Genomic DNA, 15,251 nt, shown 5'->3' on the forward strand with positions numbered 1-15,251 from the left:
GTACGTGAAAAACGGGATACCGATCTGGGATGGTGACATTATTTAATTTCCTATAATCCCCACGTCGCCAATCTCCATTGCTTTTGGTCACCATGTGCAAAGGGTACGCCTAGCAGCTTTTGAAGAGTCTGCAGATTACGGTTTCAATCAGGTACAGAAATTGTTATTTGGCTGCTTTAAGCTTATCGGCTGAAAGCCTGCAAGACCGTAAAGATACTTGTGGGCGTCTGGTCTCAATATAGTGAGTAAAATCGTGCTTAATTTTTAGTGGCGTTGAGCTAGCTTCCGCAAGCGCAAGAAATTCGGCAAGCAGTTAGTGAAATTTAGTATCCTCAGTTACTGCCTTCATGTGAGTTATATCTTTGGTGGTCACCCCAATAATAGGTTGAGAGATTACAGCGATGACAAATGGCCAATGAAATTCCCTGCCTAATGATAATTCCACTTTAATGAATTAAAGTCTTCGGCCAAAAGTAGATATTGCCGTCCCATTTTCATCAAAACACTTGGCGGGTGTTTGATTGCGCTTCGTAACTATGGATAGCACTACCGAGACCTTTGCTGTCCTATCAATCAGATACTTTGACACTGTATATTTATCTGAGAGGTATAAACGACAAATCTCCATTTTGCCGTCTCCCGAAGAGTAGAGTGAACCTGTGCCTTTCAGGCGGCACTAGATTTCCGCCTGGAACTAGTGCCGCCTGAAAGCGCGCCGCCGCGTTTTCTTTGAAATGCGGATGGTACAAGCAATGCTCTTTATTACCTCATCGTTGGCGGCTTCATGAACTGCATTTTTTGTTCCGCTGCTCTCGTTCGGTTGAGCGCGATCTCGAACATGTTTCAATCCGAGAAAGGCGGAATCAGATATCCATTAATAATTCATTTAGCTCAGAGTCTTTCGTTTTTGCTTCAAACACTGGTGCACCGTTTCCGGTGGTTAGCATGATACCATCGACCATCTCGGCTAGCTTGTCTAACGAGCCATTGGAAATGGCTGAAATCTGTTGTGCATGTCTTCGGAGTGGCTGCATGTGAAATGTTTTAAGAAGATCCTCACTCATTCGTGAGCCAGCTTTACTTCGCATCTCCCGTAAGTGGTGTGATGATTTTTTGTCGCCTTGCTGCACCCCGGAAATGAGAGCTCTGAGCCACTGTTCCTCAATGTTGGCATATTACGAACAGAGGCGATTTTTGATCGCCGTATATGGAGCCTCAGCTGGAGGGTTAAGAATAATGTCTCCCATAACCGCTAACTCCTCAGGTTGTAAAGCGGAAACTACGTGGTGGAATTTTGCGCACTTTACAGTTACACCGACTAACGCGAACTGGCTTTCCATCTGCCGGAACCATATTTGCGAATTTTCTCGTCAGAAAAGATCTTTCACCGCTACATGTGCTATATTTCCACTGGCTTGATCTGTGCCGTTATTTTTCATTTCAGGAAATGAATAGAATATTTCGGAAGAGAAAATGACTAGTTGTAAGCTACGGTGAGGAAAGGTTTACTCAAGCCTCGTGATTCATCTATGAAATAAGATTCATAATTTTCAGACCACGTGCGTGCTGGGACACCGGGTCATCAGTTTAGTAGTTACACAAAGTACACATTAGAATGCTTTATAAAACCATATAAAGTAAGTTGCAAATGAATTTATTTAACACAAGTTGCTAATGTGAGCCTGGAAATATTAGAACATTTCCATGTCTGCTTCTCCTCTTCTCGAGCCGCATCATCACCTTTTCTTCTTTGTCTTCATACGACGTACGCCTTTCAAGAAATGTAATCCGATGATCAGTACAAACTTTATCGTCAGAGTCGGATGAGAGCGGCTCATGCCATTCTTTAATACAATTTATCAATTTGGGACGAATATTACTCCTCCCTTCTGTCCTTAAGTACGCGAGGCACAATGCAAACTCTGCAAATTAGAAATGAAAACTTTCAGCTTCCCGCTTAACCTGGCTTCACATGCCGTCAGTGGTGTGATGTGACGGCTAATTTTCGATCTTTACGTATAAGGGTACGATTAAGTGAGAAATGCTGGAAATCCTGATTACCTGGACGCTTTCCAATAGTCGTGGTTCCGGACAAGATTTCCGAGAAATCACCTCCTACAAAGTCTCCTTTACGCTATCCTTTCACTTAATTTACTGACACAACAAACAAGTTATTTCCATTAATCCTACTTCACATATTACACTTCTTTTTACCATAAGTGCTTTCTCCGATCGATCCTTGCGCTCCAGCAGGTGTATATCTTTCCTATAAACTAGATATTCATACTAAGAAGTAATGAAAACTTTATTCCCACACCAATCAATAATAATGTTACGAAATTTGTATATATGTAAATTATTTTAGTGAAATTATATAAATTGTAGGATCTCTCGTATAATTTAATATTAAGTGCATCAAGAACGTCAAGCTACGACGGAAAAATAACGTTACAGAGGCATTTGACATTGGGGTCTTGCATTTTACAACATTGTCTGTCTCGCCAAATGGGTGATATAATGCCAAGCTTTCGCGCTAATTTTGCACAAAATCGCCAAAAATCGAAAAAATTGCCGACATTTGGGTCTAATCTCTGTGCAACTGTAACTGGTCCAGTTCCTTCGTATCTGTAACTGTATGCGACCCATTTTAACTGCAACTGTGTAAGCCTTCCAGCAGTTTCGAAGAATTAAAGTTATTGGAAATTTCTCGGCGGTCAGGGAAATATTATATGAAACCGGAGAGAGTTCAGAGTATAGTTTCCAATGAGCTTATTAATTGTTAAAATCTTTCCTATCCGCTTTCTGCTTTAGTGCTTGTATTGGGTATTCAAAAACTATGAAAAATTACAAAAAAATAAACTATAAAAATATAAAACTATGAAAAATTAAAATAAAAAACTAAAATTAATTTTATTACTCTTAAATTTTTATTACTCTATCCCTAAACTTTCTCAAGCACATGTGGCTCCCTCTAGCTTGCATCAAATAAATTATGCAATTTTCTTATTTCTGCTCACTTTATTTAATTCTTATGAGGAGATAGGTGGTTTTGAACCATAGGCACTCCGTAATCTAAAATCATTGGCAATGGAGTATGGTTTCCACGTCGTGTTTTCGAGAACACTTTTGGATTTTCGCGTAAAACGTTATTTTATGTGGCGCGTTGCGCTTATTTCTACGTACCGTCATAGGCCGCAGAGCACTCTAATGAAATATAAAAGCTCCTAGTAGCTGTACGCCTTAGAAACCACTAATGATTCGGATTCGGAGAGTAGAGTTTAGAGTTCAGCTCAGAGTATTGATAGTACTAAGAGATCACTGTGCGAGCAAGGACTGAGACTTTTTATAGCGTCTTGTGTTTAACGTTCTTAGTAATTTGGAATGGTAACTACTGTGCTCTACCATACCGGAAAACCGGAAAGATCTGTACGAGAACCTTTTAGAAAAGTTCTAGAATTCTAATGTGTTTCTTTTGGAAAAATAAATTTTAACAAGCTATTATAAATTCTGTGCGCATTTAATCCATTACGATCCCGTACTCACGTCACAATAGCCTTTTCTCTAAATTATGAAAGAAAAAATTAGTATTTATCTTACCAGAGTTACTTCTTTGTGGAAATAATGGGACAACGATTAATTAAGAACAAACCACAATGGGTTAACGTAAATCAATGGTCAGTTAACTACACTTCAAATTCAAATACTTCAAAATACGTGGTACCTATTACATGATGCACGTACTAAGTACCACGTACGCCTCAGCCGCTAAACTAAGAAGACCGAATCAAATTTAAACTTATAAAGTACGTATAGTCACGCATAAAATGGTAGGTGCCATAACTTTGGGGAAAAAATGCCGATTAAGGGTTACCAGAAAGCAGACACTAGCGCCGATATTTGGCGCCAATCCAAAGGGCATCCTTTCCTACGCTATAATCCACGTTAACACGAGAGAGGAATGACATTTTAAACAGGAAATGCCGTTGTTTAAGAACAATGCTCATAAAACACATAATTCATGAAGTCCATAATGTTCGGTCATATAAATAATCATAATATCTTAATTTATCCTTTAGAATTTAAGTTCATAAAATAATGTTCCTACTTCTTTCGCTAGCCAGTACAATGCATTTAGTGGATGACGACGCTAGTCAGTGGGAAGCATTTAGTATATGGCGGTCACAATCGACTCCCATCCTATCATAATTGAAAAGATTCAATCACATTATTTTTTTTCCTTTCATAGAAGTTTAGAAGTTTTATAATTACGGAGCGAAATATGTCTGTAACTCAGTGCAAAGCCCGTAATGATCAGCACTTTTTTTTTATTAAAACATAGTACTTTTGAATGTATGTGACCTGCTCCAGATTTATCTTAAAATAAAGCAATAAACATATTAAAAATGCATAAAATAACTCATAAGGCAAATATATATTACCATGAAAGGAATAGCATAGCCGACAAACGACGTCAAAAGGAGTATAGAAAATTTAGCCGACAAAAATGCCAACAAAAGACGTCTGCAAAATAATTCAAAACGTAATATTTTAGGCTATTTTAGGTTGAACTGTATTTCTAAATGTCACGCTCCTTTCACTGTTACTTTCTCAAATACTGAAATCTAGAAAATGGGATGCAATTTCGAAAAACCTGCTTTTGTTTCTGAAAAGGGCAATGATATATGTATTCATTATCGCCATGCTCGTTTTGGAGAACAGTGGAAAGTTGTTAATAGCTGCAAAAAATAAAAACTCCCTTTAATCTTGTTTGTTTGTCCGAGAAATGAGAACATTATATCTTTCTTCTTGCTTCCTTTTTTAATTCGTTATCGACTAGGAATAAATGAAGTGAGTTTCATGGGACTGTGGGCAAAGTAACAAGAATACAAAACAGAATTGAGTTAGAGAAAGAAGGCTGACACATTTCCCGCAAAAGCTAGCAGCTATTTGAGGAAGAGCGGAGAAAAATAAAGAGAAGGAACAGCATCTCGGCCAATTCTGGTCGTACAAGCTTCATTAGCGGCTTTGGCCGAATCAGCTCTACTCAATAACCTCATAATAATCATCACACCATCACTGCTAAAAATGTGAACGGGATTCCAAACTTCTAGCAGTCGCCATTTTGGGTTTTGAATTATTTTCTCAAACTGTGGCTCTCCAAGCCTGCCCTTCTGTTTTTGCTGGACTTCTAACAAAGACAAAAACTAAAATTCAGATTACCTGCGTATGGAAACTAAACTGCAAATTTCAGAGTTGGCATATGGCAATTACATATCGCGTTTTCTCCCAAGATGGATATTTTATAAAATTTATTTCTGGTTAACACAATGTACGGACTTCACTTTCTAGTCTCAGCAACAAAAGAGGAATTTAAAGCACTATGATTGCAGTGCTTCTCGCCATTGGCTTTTTAATATATATATTTTTTCTTAAATAACTATAAAATAATAAAATATTTTTCTAATTATTTGATAAAACAAACATATTACAAAAATTAATCATCTGTAGTTAAGATTAAAAACAGGTTTATAGATAAGAATTAAAAAATTTTGAAAGGGTTTAGTTTTTAACGGTCACCCCAAAGGCCTCTTTTAAAGGTGTGGTTTATCAATAGAGATTATCAGTATAGATGTCCCAGCTCGAATAGAAAAGTATTTTATAAGATAGTAGATGAATAGGCATTTAGACTAACATGTAAACGCTATATATCTTCTGTACATTTAAAAAGTGAAAAAATATGTAACATAATTCTATAAAAATATTGAATTTTTAATTATACCTGTCATGAAGTAAGTGTTGTTTCATTTAAATCAGTATGATTAAAAGGTAAAAAAATAATATTCTTAAAGAAATCTGTTATTTTTAAATAGCGTAGTATGTAAATTAATAATAGACAATGAATATGAAAGATAAATATCTTGCATTTTGTTTATTGGCAACAGACTCGAATGAAAAATGAAACAACGCATGCAGTTGACGACGCAGAATTGTGTTTTTCGGCTAGCCTTTTTCGGCTAAAAATTATTACACGCGAAACTACTTTACCATGAAACTTTTTTTTTCTTTCCCCATCTCATTCCAAATGAAAATTTTCGAAAATACGTTTGAAACATCACTAGCTTTCAAACCAAACATGGCGCCGAGAATTGGCATTTTCTCAACGTATTTGACCTTAATGACAGGCGAAGAATCATTGCTGCTGCACTAAGGACAGAATGATCTAGATGTAGAGGAGGGGGGAGCCCATCAAAACTTTTGCTGGCATTTAGCTTCGGATATTTGTTGCGCAAACTGAATCTTGCAAGTTGGATAATTAAGCACCGAGGTATATTATTTATGTAGTACATGCCCCAAAATTGAATGATTCTGGATATACGAGTAATTTAGGAGAATGACCTCTTTATGATACCAAAAACTAACTTTTTACTGGCCCTTTTTTTGTTCAAGACGACGGAAAAGAAATATGCTAAAACATGCTAATCAGGCTCGCTGTTATAACTCTTGTAATCAAAAGGAGATCGGAGTCATGAGCTTGATTTTCCTCAACCAGATTCGAGAAATATAAGCACTTTTGATTTGTATGATTTCATATGAATTAAACGTTTGGCTTTTATATGTACTTGAATTATTCAAATGAAAATCATATGCAATTAATTATTTTGTTGTCTTTCTCAGAAATGATTTTATTTTCAAATGCATGTGTTTGTATTTATGTTTCCGAAATCAAGCATTTGTAAACTTTTTTAGTGTTACGTCTATCAAAACGTTTGGTCTTAGAAACAAATAGTAACGTCAAGTCAGAATTCTGAATCCACTTTTCTTAAATTCTGGAATATCCTGATCAGGTCTAGTCAACATGGTCTGTACAGCCCACTAGCGGGCCATTTAAGCTTTTAGCGTGTTCGGTAAAAATTTAGTCCAATGATGAAGATAACGTATATTGAAACAATACACACACATATAGGGATGCATACATATTTTCTAGAAAAACAGGCAGCTCTAGAACAAACAGGATCTCAAATTCATATCCCATGGTCTAAATCAGCATTAAAGTACAGACGTATATTCGAACTGCTACCCAAGGCTGACGAAAATACCACAATATCATTCTGTTTCCTCACCCAGTACATCTCGGGTCACGGTCTCTTCCCGAACTAATTTTATGATCGCAATATGGCTACATCGGATTGACGCATATGCGGGGAAAGCGGAAATCCTAAACATTACATGTTTCTGTGTCCGTTAACGTCAGCCCATCACATTCGCCATCTAACCGATACTGGAATAGAATTTAGAAGATTCATCATTAAGTACCGTACAGTCTTCCAAAACATCAAAAATATTATTGATTTCCTACACCGCCAAGGACTGGACTTGTGTCATCCATAGCTTACAGCTCGAAATAATTCATTAAGTTCAGAAAATGCAACAATAAGAATATCCACTCTCCACCCTCATACTATGCAGGAGTGCCTCTAGATAACACACTTAAATATGGCCATTTATTGAGACAACCGTGACTTTTCTCATACCTACTCAAACTACGAACTATGAACTATTTCACACTGTACCATGTGTGGCAGATACACCAGTACGGCTCACTAGACACTATGCATCGTGAAATGAATTCATAAACTGTGTGCTGAACTTATGAACTGCGAACCGTGTAACAAAAAACCAAACAACGTACCACGTACCATAATCACCCCCCACCAACAAAGCTCTAAACCGAAACACAAAAGAAATATGTATACCTGTAAATAACTTATTGTATTTATTCATGCAACTTCAAAGTACCCGTGTAAAGTATATCTTATGTAAATAATGTTTGCAATGCAAATTATGCACCATTAATAGTTAACTATTATGAATGCAGCAATGTAAACAAATGCCAGAGCATGGCTTTAGCGTGACTGTGAGGTTGCAGTTCCATAGATGGTTAATGCAATGAGGCGGTACCACTTTTGCCCATGGCGATGTTTTGGTGCCCCATGCACTTCTTTCTGTCTATCTGTATACATACGTACATACGATGAGAGTGTAATTCTCCGACTTTTCTCCCCGCGTGCAGCATTCTCTTGTTCCCATATATATATACAGATGTGCCATTTTTTAATAAATTTTCTGTCTGTTGTGAATATACGCAAAGCATAAATAATAGATTTAGCTATATATTTTTTAGAAAACCTCCTCTCAAAAATTAAGTTTCCGTGGACTGGTGGGCAGAAAGTGGGTAATAGGCATAAAAGGATTGACTACCTTTTTTATTAAGATTAAGCCCAGGCAGCATGCATTCGTAAATTGCACGAGAAAAATACGTGCAATATACGAATGGTCCTTCGTATAAAATACGTAAAACATGAACGCAAAAATATTATGAAAAGTGTCTAGAAAAAATTAGTATATATTTACGTATATTTTTACGTTACAATATACGTAAAATTTAGGTTTATTCATACAAATCATCGTGCTTTATTCCTACTTTTTGAGTACAATATGCGTACATTTTAAGGATGTACGTATATTTTTGGTAAAAATTTAAGTATATTTACTGCATATACATAAATCTCTCCTATTTTTTACTTCGTATATTTTAGTGAGATTTTACGTAAATTTGCGCATTTTTTTTTTTTTTAATTTTTTAACAAACGTATATTTTACGCAGAAATTTACGTGAGTTTTTGCAATTTTTTTACTATGCATAATTGGGAATAATTTGTATAAAAATTCATTTTTAATAAAATCTAGATATATTTTCTCTGGTTATTTAATGCCATATTTTATCATTACTATATGCGGATAATATATGCACATTACGAATGTAAAATCGCCATTTAAACACTTTAGAACATAAAAAACACGCCATCGACATTTTTCCCCTGCATGAGGTGAAATTTTCCAATTTGTAAAATATGATAAGCTAAAATAATAAACCAAAACGTTGTTCATTAAGTAAAACATTTTTCTAAAAATATATGAATTTAATATTGTAGAATTACTGAAATGGAAGATAGAAATAATTTTAAAGTTACTGAAAAATATAAATTTTTATTTAAAAAATTCATATTTATTATTATGTAATGAATGATCAAATAACTAAGCAGATTTCAAAAATAAATTACTTTCATAGGTTTTACCTTAAAAAAAATAAAGAGTAATAAGAGACATCTATCTTTTTTTTCAGATTATTACTTCAGTTTAATGCACATTAATAAAAATATACCTGTAGCTTTCAGCACAGACACTACCTATGTATCAATATTTAGGAAATTTCTTCTTTATTAATGACCATTTTATTTTCGTAATTATTTCACTTTTCCGTTAATTTAATGTCTCACAGCTAATGGAGTTTCCAAGATATATCAAAACTTACCAGAAATTTTATTTTTCTTTTGTCATTTTGAAAGCATTTTTGTTGAGCCACAGTGCCTTAATACTATAAATATTTTGGCCATTGAAAAATAATATATACTATCTGATGTAGCATCAGTGTCTAAAATTATGGTTTGATATGTCTCATGTAAATTGAAATACAGTTTAAACTAATAATAACAAAGAATGCATAAATTAGAAATAGTAATTGCTTTATAAAAAAAAAACTCATAATGTTATTAGGAGAAATGACAATAGAATTTAAGAGTCATTCAATGCAAACTAAAATGCACCTTTCACATGGTGCTTTTCCATTCTTAACTTGGAAGGAAAGAGTAATTCTCTTTTCTCAGTTCAACATCAACAACAATAGTAATAATAAAAATCCTCAATCTTAAAATTTATTATGCCATTTACATTTCTGTTTAATTAAATTTTACTTGTTTTACGTACCTTAACGTAAAACATTATTATAAACAGACAATTTCATGTTTAATGCATGGATAGGTTAATTTTTGAAAACTTAATGACATGTGTTAGTTACGATTTCAGTATTACGTCTAAAACCTTCAGAAAGAATATAATTAATAATTGATTGTTCATATGTTAAATTTGTTTCTAGCGTTTTACTGTTGCTATTAAAATGATGAAGCCATGATATTATCAGACATTATTTCAATTATCTAATTTTACATTAAATTTCAAAATTTTGCAAGTCTCCACAAAAATATAAAAGCAGTTAAAAACCAAATTCATTTTTCCAAGTTTCATCATCTTAAATATAAGTGAAGACAACAAATTAGTAAAATGAACATTACCAAAATATTAATGAAAATTATTGAAAATATTATTAAATATTGAAAACTGCTACATATGGTTTTCTTTTTTAATTTCAGTAACACCAAATTAAGTATTAAATATTAAATTAAAATGCTGACACCACAACTGGCATAGCCAAGTTTTATCGGAATATTAAATAACGTAACTAATGAATTTAATCTTTACGCTACATGTGCCAATAAATAATACTTTGGTATCACTTATATCCTTTTGTAACAATGTAAACAACAATTACTTAACAACAAAAAGTCAATTTCTCACTGACAAATAGACTAGAGATGAAACATTCATTTTTATTTAATGACATGTATTATGTTATAAACGAAAATAATTAATGGTATGCCCTAAAATATCTTTCACATAATGCCTATTTTAACATTAATTCTTCTATTCATTTATTCTCAGTATATTTTAGATGCTTATTTAAAGGTTATCTTTATACTAAGACAGACAGCATCTTCAATAGCTGAGAAAGAACAGCTTCAAAATGGTGCCAACACCTTTATGCAAGTCGGCCATTGTTTGAAATACAAAACTTTCCTAAAAGTGCCATTACAAAAAGGTTTTCCGACCCTCATGAAGGCCAGTTTGAAACTTGTAAAAAGCAACCTTCATATGTTTGCTACCTGGGAACATAATTGACCTTGAATTATACCTTTCTACACTCTTTTTTTTTTCCTTTTCTCCTTATCACCTTAGTACGTAATGTTCTAGTCGAAAGAATATTTCTCCCTGTACCCTGATTAAACACTTGAGTTTGCTCACGTATATTACAAATACTTTTCTATGTTTTGGAGCCGTTCAAGGGGAAAATTAGAGACATCTGTGCGCCTAGACGATTTCCTTAGATAAGAAAGAAGAGATCGTTAACTGTAAAATGAATATATCTTTATTATTATCCGTCAGTCCTACGGTACTTATGTGAGTTTCTGTAATTTCTTTCAAATTATGGAACTTTGGTTGAAAACATGCTTTTTAGCATAATATTATGATTTTTTTACTTGTTTTGTTTTCGTGTCGTTTCTCTTTTGCTTCACTTGTGCTTAATCGTCAAATCTACTCTACATTATCAGGTACTTTCCAGAATACTAAGATCTAGAATTTTAATAAGGACTTCTGAATGTAAATTTCATTTAACCTTCTCCCCACAATTTAGGTGAAGCATAGTGAATAGAATATTTTTGATGAACAAAACAGACACTGATGATGAAAGCGACACAAAAGAAGAAAGATAAAGTCATTCGCATTTGGAACAGAGCGGATTCCACGTAAAATTAGCATAATTTCGAAACAAAATTCTATGCATCTTTCCAGACGGGGAAAATTGAAAGCATATTCTTGGCAGTCGACAAAGACTACTTGCAAAATAACCATTGAAGTGAACAAAATACACCGGATTCTCTTTTTACATGGTTTCGAAGTACCACGTAGCAAAAAACTAACAAATAATAATTCAGACATTATCAAAATCAGCATAATGATAATACTTTCCATTTTTGGAATTTCCTACATCTGTTGCATGTACTTCTCTGCATATTACATGGGCTTTATTTATCCCAAGCAGTGAAAGCTATGTCATACCAAATGTGCGTAAATGGATACGAAATAATGAATGATTTTTATTACGACTGTTTTTAAAGCAATATTTTGTATTGTTCCTTTTAAATGAAATTAAGATAAAACAAACAATAACGAATTTATTTTTTGTTACTGATTTGCACTTTTAATATATAATACATTTTACCCTTCTATATTTTAGTATACGTTTTAGTTATTAAAAGATTTTTTCCTAATGTTCCTTTCCAGACAGCGTATAATTCCGCGCATGGTATTTCACGGAATGTATGCATGTTCTAGAAAGAGAATCCGGTGAATCATCATTCGTCTGCGGTGTGTAACTGTTGAACCAGAAAAAAAAAATGTCACTCTGCATAGAATTGGAATCATTTTCTGATGGTTCGGTTCTCTCCAAATTGTTAGTCGTTTTTAGTAGCACATACAAAATGAAAATAATAAAAATGTTGCATGCCAAACCTTCATTTAGTTGCCGCTCTGAAAACAAAGTTTCTTGGATCTCTTCCATTTAACAAATATTTATCATGTTACTCTTTTTAGAATTTTCGATGCGAGAAAACTGAAGAAAACAGCAGTACCCTCCACAGGATTCGAACTCCGGACTTTTATCAAGCTCCGAACGTGCATCGAGCGTGCTTTCAGTTAACACCACGAAGGCATGCGAAAAGTCGGCAGAAAATACTTTATGTACTTCCCCTTTTAAAAAGCGACTATGTTGATGGCAGCCAATCGCCAAATGCTGGTGGTGTTGAATTATATTCCCCCACGTTTTTTTTTTTTTTTTTAGTTTGGGCGCCACATGTAGAATCCTTTAGAATTTTTCCATGTCAGGAAACAACCTAATGCCTTCTCCGGGATTCCAAATACGGACCTGGTGAATAGTGTCAAGCGTGCTTCCAGTAACACCACGAAAGCATTCGAAAAGAAGGTAGAAGATACCTTACATATTTAAATCGTTCTTTTTTCTAAAAATCTGCTGGACTGAATGGTCCATTGAGCAGAATAAGATATTATCGAGTGAAGGATTACAAATTAGTCTTCCTTTAATTAAAATCCTTAAAGTATGAATATAAACATTAAAACTGAAGAAAGTTATAGCATCTATTTGTGCTAAGGAAGTATATCAAAAGCTTATTGTAAACTTTAAAATAATTCTTTGAATGAGAATGCAAGTATTAATGTGGTACTTGAAGGATAAATGACTGTCGTATGATTATTAAAGTACTTAATAACAGTTAGAGCAGAAAGCTGAACGTTTACCCAACAATATTTATGCCGAAACCTTTAATAACTAGTCGTAACAAACCGGTGCAGTCTTGTCCCATTAGTGATATATGTAAGGCAATTATGTACTTGTAGTTTGATGCGGGTTAAAAATCTAAAAAATGCATGTTGGTGTTTTCGTGATTCCCTCTAAATGTAATTCAAATATGCATCAGTCTTTAGCACTTATAAATTTATTTACAAAGGTAATCCTCTCCTTAGGTAGATACTTAGAATGCCTTGCCATAATCAAACAATTTACCCATCCTTCGGACGCAATCTTAGCTATCTCAATAATATTTTATTATCTTTTTAATCTCAAATACATTTAGATTTTTAGATTCCGAAGTGTAAGTGCGGGTGATCGTCTGGTACATATGTTGCCACTCTATACCGCGAAATGTCCAAATTTTGCGAAAACTGACCAGTGACTAAAAATTTGTACTAAGAAATAAAAGTAAAGCTTTCAATTACAAACTCTTGTCTGTAATCTTCCGTTGCTGCATTACACCCAGTAAACACACATAGACACATGACTGAAAAATCTGAGTCAGAAGTAAATGGTGATGATGAAAATTTGATGGTTACCTGTTGTTGTCTTAGTTACTTAACAATTCATTATTCTTAACGAAACCTTCTTGAAGGGCACATAATCTGTAAGGAATTTTCTTCTTCCTGATTGCGTGTCCTGGTGGTGAGATTGGAAGCACGGAGACTAGCAGTTGTAAGTTTCTATGTTCGAATCCCAACGAAAGCAACGCTGTTTTTTTGTTTTTTTTTTTATGTGCTTCTTGCTACGACAAACCTTACAAGGTCTTTACAAATCGTGCCTGAACTAAAATATTGTAGAAAACAAATCGTCACTGCATGGATTTGGCGTCTGAGTATTCTCCTCCCCAGTCGCCTTTAAGTGTGTGTGTGGAGAGAATGTAAAGAATATGCTTTTACTTAACGCGTGCCTTTATGGTGTAATAAGAAGCATATTTGGCTATCAATCCTCAAATCTCCACGAGGGCATCATTGACATTTCGCGCTTCGTGCATCGAAAAGTCATTAGACTTTTCATTCATTAGACATCGAAAAGTCATTAGACGCTACAAACTAAAAAATCGCAGTGACACGCGCAATGTATTCCATAATTATTAGCTTATTTTTCTCATATTCAAAGAATTATAATTGGCGATAGAAAATGTACTGCAGACAACAAAAAGCACAGAAAAACATAAGAAGATATTAAGGGAACTTGGTACACCAAAATCGAGGAAATCACAAATTTTTCGTTTTTTTGCTAAAACAAACTTACTCCTACAACATTGAAAAGAAATTTTGAAATGATCCCACGATAATAAATGGGGCTAAAAGAAGAGGAATATAAATAAATATGACTACAACTATCAAAAAGCTCTGTTTATGTGTATAAAATGATTTAATTAAATACTAAATGCAGTTGGGAAGAAATTTGTTACAGTTAAATTTTTTTCGCTTTTAAACTTTCAGGTTTATATATATAGCTCAGCAAATATTTCTATGTGTATTATCATTCAAATTTGCTATGCTTCTTTTAAAGTACACCTAAATTAATTTAAAATGCAATTTACATGCTATACAAAATGGAAGACAAGTAATCACATATGCTGCTAAGCGGTTTTAATTAAAATGTCTGTTCAAATTTCAAATTTTTCTTTTTGAAAAAATGAATAAAATGACATATTAATATTTTTACTATCAATTATAAATGTTTTAGAAAATATTGTATAATCAATTCATGCATTAAAATTGTTTTAAACGTGTTTTACAAAATAGAAACAGGTGAAGTAAAATTGTACTTACAATGTTCGCATTTTTTCGATAACTCCTTCTCAGTCTGCACTTTTTTTATACATCCTTTTACTTTATAATAAATCCTTTACTAAGTCCTAAAACATATACGAATGTGGACTAAATTTTTTAATATTTTTCTGCTTATTTAAATTATTGGAAGTGAAAATGTGATTAGATGATATTTTTTCCAAAGTTTTTACATAAGAATGTGCTTTTGTTTTTTCCAGAGAAACTAATTCATTAATCGCAAAATCCATTCTTAAAATTGTTAAGAACACTTTAATAAATTCAATAACACGTTTGGGGAAAAACATTAACATTTTATTCGAAGAAAGACATTTTAATTGCTACATTTTTTTAAAAAACATTTTACCTTAAAA

This window comes from Stegodyphus dumicola, chromosome 7, assembly GCF_044657685.1.
Source record: "Stegodyphus dumicola isolate Sdum_Otavi_A_Nest chromosome 7, ASM4465768v1".
Taxonomy (NCBI): Eukaryota; Metazoa; Arthropoda; class Arachnida; order Araneae; family Eresidae; genus Stegodyphus; species Stegodyphus dumicola.